This window comes from Hibiscus syriacus, unplaced genomic scaffold, assembly GCF_006381635.1.
Source record: "Hibiscus syriacus cultivar Baekdansim isolate YM2019G1 unplaced genomic scaffold, ASM638163v2 tig00110483_pilon, whole genome shotgun sequence".
NCBI lineage: Eukaryota > Viridiplantae > Streptophyta > Magnoliopsida > Malvales > Malvaceae > Hibiscus > Hibiscus syriacus.
In genome coordinates, this window is record NW_024062759.1 from 207,027 (window position 1) to 214,040 (window position 7,014).

Genomic DNA, 7,014 nt, shown 5'->3' on the forward strand with positions numbered 1-7,014 from the left:
CCATTGACCTTTGAGTTAGGTAAGTCGAATACCTAAGAACATGTTTTTAATTTAAAAAACAATTTTAAGGAAAATCATTTTTTATAAGAATACAAGTCTGCGTTATCAGAAGAAAATTTAGGGGTTCGGAAGTCGGTTACGTCTGTGGAAAAGATAAACATCCACAACGCCCAAAATCGGTACTTAGTCGCTTATATATCGTCATAAATGGTAGAACTTAAAGTTTGAATCAGAAGTAAAAATATGATCTATTTATTGAATATTTGTTAAAATAATAGAAATACTTCACTTGGTAAGAAATCTCAAGATTTGCAATCATCCAACGGGAAAGCTATCTCATCTATTTCTCATCTATAAAGTATATTCTATCTTTGAATTACCACCAAATAATATCGACATGAGTAGAAAATAAAATATGCTTAATTTATCTAAAACATGTATCGTTAATATTAACATAAAAACCATTAATACAATAAAAATTATAAAAAATAGAATAATAAATAAATTATGATCTATTTATTCAATATTAGTTAAAATAAAATAAAAAACCCTTTTCTCGACAAGAAATCCCGAGATTTGCAATCCTCCGTCGGGAAAGCTACATCGTCTATTTCTTACTTGTAAAGAATATTTTCTCTTTAAATTAAAAAAATAATATCAAAAATTGACATAAAATACATCATTTTTTATTTTTCCAAAACATACATCACTCATATTAAGATTCAATGAAGAAATAATAATAAAGATTAAAATTTAAATATTAAATAATATGAACATCAAATAAAATAACAAAAAAAAGATAACAATAAAAATAATTTCTATAAGCTCGTAAAAGGAAGAATTTGCGTTTTTTTTATTTATCATATTCTGTTTGAACGTCGTATAGGATTGCATCACTTCGACCAAGCGATGCTTTCCACACCCATTCTACAAATCGTTGTTTTCGAACATATTTGAGTAAAATTCTGACTAGTGGATAAATTTGAAATAACCAATAAATAAATAGGCTAAGATTAAATACAATGACATACATGTATATACAAAAAGTACTTAGTATATAAATTTATTTTCATACAATATATGATTTACATATAAATAACACTAAACAAATATAAACACATATATGACAAAGTGAAATAAATCCTAACATAAGCAAAACCAATAAAAAGGTGACCAAAATAAAATCAATAAAAATGAACAGAACAATTCGAAATAAATAAATAATATATATCAAGTGACCAGAATAAAATGAAACAAAACATGCAACTTAAATCAGTATAAATGAATAAAAGATAACATTATGGACTGAATCGTGAAACACGCTAAAGGTTCAAGGACCTTAGCGTGGTTTACCCAAAAAATCTCAAAATGAGATTACTTCTCCCCTCTTTTCTTCATTTGCCCGAAACTACTAAATCCCTAGCCTCCCTTCCTCTCTTGTTCGTGCACCCATGGTGGCTGACCCCGAAGAACCGGAGCCCGACGCTCAGGCCATCACGCACGGGTGGCCATTCCCCTCGACTAGCTACCATCGACGCCCTAAAACCCAACGCCAACCGACACAAAACGAAAACCAAGCCTAATCCCCTGTCTCTCCCTTGGCCGAGAGGTCCAAGCCGTAAGGCAGGCCACCGCACACGGTGGCGCTGCCACCTAAACAAAGCTAACTCGATCTCTACCCTCTCCTTGGCGACCCTATTTCCCCAACGAACCCCACAGCCAGGTAAACTTCGATCCCTAACTTATTTACTTTATAAAAGCATCAGAATCACATGAAACTAAGAACTAGATTAAACAATAAACTCCTTTCTAGTTACATTCTAAGAATCTAGTAAAATAAACCGAAAATAAGGAACTGAATACCTCTTGATTTACTTGAAGATTTCAATTTTTTTGATATGCTGTTAAAAAGACGTTGCCTCCCTTTTTGATGAAAAATGTTTATGTTTTTTCATGATAATCAGTCTCTCCCCTCTACACTGATTTCTTGGGGTTTTATATAACCCATTTTACATAAATATAAAACAGAAAACAATTGGTTGATTCCTTCACGTTCTGTAGTACTAGGCTTTGGAGGTGATGCTGGCCTGTTGGAGCAGAGCATGGTCACGTATGGTGACCGGCATGGAGCTAACACATCATGGTGACTGGAGCAGGGCATGGTGTAAGTTGCTGGTGGCAGAGAGGTATGGCACGGGATATGGTGACTGGCAGAAACCAGCTCTGGACCGGGTCGGATCCCCCTTTGGGTCGGGTCTTGGATCAACTGTTGGGTCAACTTCTTGGATGGGCTGATAATTTCTTGTAATGGGCTTGAATGATGGGTTTCAGTTGGGTCACTGGTTGGCCTGCAAGCATGTAACAACAAAATTAAATAAAATAATAATAATAATAAATAAAAAGACCCGGACAAAAACGAGTGTCTACAGCTGCCCCTCTTTGCGCATTCTTGTGTTAACAAGAATAGGGTAAAGACGACAAGACAACACATTTTTGTCTGGTTCTCCCTGTTTCCATAGAAATTGGATAATGCTGGTTGTTGGGGACGACACTGCTCATACGTGATGCAGAGTTTGGGTCATCTAAGGGTGACATGGTTCCTACGTGATGAGGATATCTAAACAGGGGATGACACTGCTCATACGTGATGAAGAGTTCTTGGCCATCTTTAGGAAAAGTGATAACTTGGTTCCTACGCGATGAGGACAGCTGGTTATCTAGGGGTGACACGACTCCTACGTGATGAGGAGATCTAATCAGGGGATGACACTGCTCATACGTGATGAAGAGTTCTTGGCCATTTTATAGCGATAACATAGTTCCTACGTAATGAGGATGGCTGGTTATCTAATGTTGACGTTGCTCCTACATGATGAGGAGATCTGGTCAGCTGATGTTAACTGATTCATTACTTTGCTAATGAAATAGATCTTGAAAACCCTGTAAAAAAAATGGTCATATGACATGATTTCATGTTGTCAATATGCTCTAAGAATGATCTAAATGCATGTTTAAAGGGTTATGCTCAATTCGATCCTGGCATTGGGAATCTCTCATGCTCTTTGATCGGAATATGCAATATTTATGCGTTTATCCATGCCTGGTTACTTTCTTGACCTCTCATTAAATATTCTTTGACTTGGTCCCTCCGATCTACCCCGAGAGAGTTTATCTTGCCTCTTTGATTCTTTGGTCATTGATTGATTTTTCAGAGAAAATTCATTCAGAATGGCCTCTCCTTGTTGCTTGCCTTTAAATTGGGACTTCTTTGCTTGGGAAAAGTATGATTATGTTGAAACTGATTTCTTTGATTTAAACCCTTTTTTTCAATGATTTGTTTAATGATTGATGGGAGCGTGTCTTTGTATATGCTCTCTGGCGAACACCTGTTTCAAAATCCCCATACTCTGACACTTTTCAGAGTAAGGCATAATAATCAATAATTTGGTGAATATATACAAGGACAATGAATCAAATTTGACAAGTTTCATGGAAAAGAGGCAATGAGAAATTATAATATTTTGGGGACAAGAAACAAGTAAGTACAAAGGAAGATCAAAGGACAAATATAGTGAATATCAAATGCTGAATCCTTTTACTTCTTCACCCCAAATCTTTCTTGAAAGTTGACATGTGTTTCGAAGATTCAGATCGTACAAAAGATGTGTGAGCATGAGAGTCTTTCCCTGAACTGTCAGGCTTCCGAGGGAATCCGCCATTTCAACTTCTGGCTATTCGAGCCGTCCATTACGGATTTTCAACTCGAATCCTCCTTTGGTTTCAAGACGCCCATTTTGGGTTTTCATCTTGAACCCTCCTTTATTTATTTTTTCTTTTTTTTCATTTTCCATCATATTTTCATTTTTTTCCTTTTTTTTTAAGTGTAATATCGTTTGACCGAATCAGAATTCACGGGATTAGGCAAATCTTCTCCATCTATTTCTGTTAACACCAAAGCTCCTTCTGAGAATGCCCTTTTTACAACATAGAGACCTTCCCAGTTCGGCATCCACTTCCCTCGAAAGTCTTTTTGCATAGGTAGGATCTTTTTTAGCACCAAATCGCCTTCACGAAATTCTCGAGGTCTGACTTTCTTGTCATATGCTCGTATCATCCTTTTCTGGTACATTTGGCCATGGCAGATAGCTCTCAGCCTTTTCTCCTCAATCAAATTTAATTGATCAAACCTACTTTGTACCCAATCAGCCTCGTCAAGTTTCAACTCCATCAATACTCTCAAAGAAGGTATTTCCACCTCAACATGTAAAACTGCTTCCATCCCATATACCAAAGAGAATGGTGTTGCCCCAGTAGATGTACGAACGGACGTGCGATAAGCAAGCAACGCAAAAGGTAATTTCTCATGCCAGTCTCTATATGTTTCAGTTGCTTTTGTGATGATCTTCTTGATGTTTTTATTCGCTGCCTCTACTGCCCCATTCATTTTTGGGCGATAAGGAGCCGAATTGTGATGTTTGATCTTTAACTTTGTGCAAACTTCCTTCATTAAATCGTTGTTCAAATTCAATGCATTATCTGTGATGATCCTTTCAGGTGTTCTATATCTACAAATGATTTCTCTTTTTAGAAATCTGCACACTGCTCCTTTTGTGACATTAGCATAAGAGGCAGCTTCAACCCATTTGGTGAAGTAGTCTATAGCCACTAAGATAAAACGATGTCCATTTGAGGCCTTCGGTGAAATTGCCCCAATGACATCGATGCCCCACATTGAAAATGGCCAAGGTGCGTTCATTACATGGAGTGGTGAAGGAGGAACATGTATTTGGTTATCATGAATCTGGCATTTATGACATCTTCGAGCAAATCTGATACAATCTCCTTCCATAGTGGACCAATAGTACCCAAACCTCATGATTTTTTTAACCATTGTGAATCCATTAGCATGTGTTCCACAAACTCCTTCATGGACTTCCTCAAGTATTTTCTTGGCCTCAATTCTATCCACACATCTCAAAAGCACATGATCCTTGCCTTTTTTATACAATATATCTCCATCAAGGACATACCCCATTGCTAATCTTCTTAAGGTCCGTTTATCATTCTCAGTTGCCTCCGCTGGGTAAGCCCGATACTTCACATACTGGAGAATATCATAATACCATGGGAGACTATCATCCTCTTCTTCCTCTATGTTGCAACAATGAGCTGGCATTTCTCTTATACTCATCCGAATAGGCATCATTCGAGATTGATCATCGGCCTTAAACATAGCTGCCAACGTAGCCAAGGCATCTGCCATTTGATTTTCTTCACGAGGAAGATAAGTAAAAGAAATTTCTTCAAACTCTTTGATCAACTCCATCACCAAGTTCTTGTATTCTATCAACTTGGAGTCTCGAGTCATCCATTCCCCGCGAAGCTGATAAATAACCAGAGCAGAATCGCCGAATACTTCCAGGCTTTTAACTTTGTGCTCAATTGCAGCTTGAATACCCAAGATACATGCTTCATATTCTGCCATATTGTTAGTGCATTCAAAGGCGAGCCTACTAGTAAAAGGATAATGATCTCCCTCAGGTGAAACTAGTATTGCCCCAATTCCATGTCCCACAGCATTAGAAGCGCCATCGAAGTTCATTTTCCATGCTTCATTTTTCGGAGTATCTTCTTCAGTAACAAATATACTCATCAAGTCCTCATTCGGAAAATCAAATTTTACTGGCTCATAGTCTTCTAATTCTCTGCTTGCCAGGAAATCTGCAATAGCACTTCATTTAACTGATTTCTGGTTCATGTAGACTATATCAAATTCGGACAACAACATTTGCCATCTCGCCATCCTTCCAGTTAGAGCCGTTGATTCCATCAAGTACTTTAACGGATCCAGTCTTGATATCAACCAGGTAGTATGATACAACAAATATTATCTCAGCCTCTTAGTAGTCCATACTAAAGCACAACACAGCTTTTCGATAGAGGAGTATCGAGTCTCACAGTCAGTGAATTTCTTACTGAGATAGTAAATAGCTCGTTCTCTTCTTCCAGTTTCGTCATGTTGGGCCAACACACATCCCATTGACTTCTCAAAGACAGTCAAATATAAAATCAATGGTTTGTTTGGGATTGGTGGCATCAAGACAGGAGCATTAATTAAGTAACCCTTAATTCTACCGAAGCATTCTTGGCAACTATCATCCCATTCTCCTGGGTTTCGCTTTCTCAGTAATCGGAATATTGGATCACATTTCTTGGTCAACTGAGAAATGAATCTGGCAATATAATTTAACCTCCCCAGAAAACCTCGTACTTCTTTTTGCGTTCTAGGGGGAGGTAATTCCAAAATTGCTTTGACTTTATCAGGATCTATTTCTATCCCATTCTCACTAACTACAAATCCCAATAACTTCCCTGAAGTAGCTCCAAATGTGCACTTGGTTGGGTTAAGCTTGAGCTGGTATTTTCTTAATCTTAAAAACAGCTTCCTTAAGACTTTTACATGTTCTTCTTCGGTTTGTGATTTAGCAATCATATCATCCACGTACACTTCTATCTCCTTGTGCATCATATCGTGGAACAACGTAACCATTGCTCTTTGATATGTTGCCCCGGCGTTCTTAAGTCCGAAGGGCATCACCTTGTAACAAAATATACCCCACATTGTCACAAAAGTTATCTTTTCCATGTCTTCTGGGTCCATCTTAATTTGATTGTAACCTGAGAAACCATCCATGAAAGAGAAAAGAGCATGACCAGCTGTATTGTCAACCAAAGTATCGATGTGTGGGAGTGGAAAATTATCTTTGGGGCTCGCTCGATTGAGATCCCGATAGTCAACACACATCCGAACTTTGCCAACTTTCTTTGGAACCGGCACTATGTTTGCTACCCATTCAGGGTATTTGACCACTTGTAAAAATCCAGCATCGAATTGTTTCTTCACTTCTTCCTTGATTTTTAATAGCATATCCGGTCTCATCCTTCGAAGTTTTTGCTGAACAGGCTTGCATTCTGGCTTTATTAGTAGCTTGTGCATCACAATGTCAGTCTCCA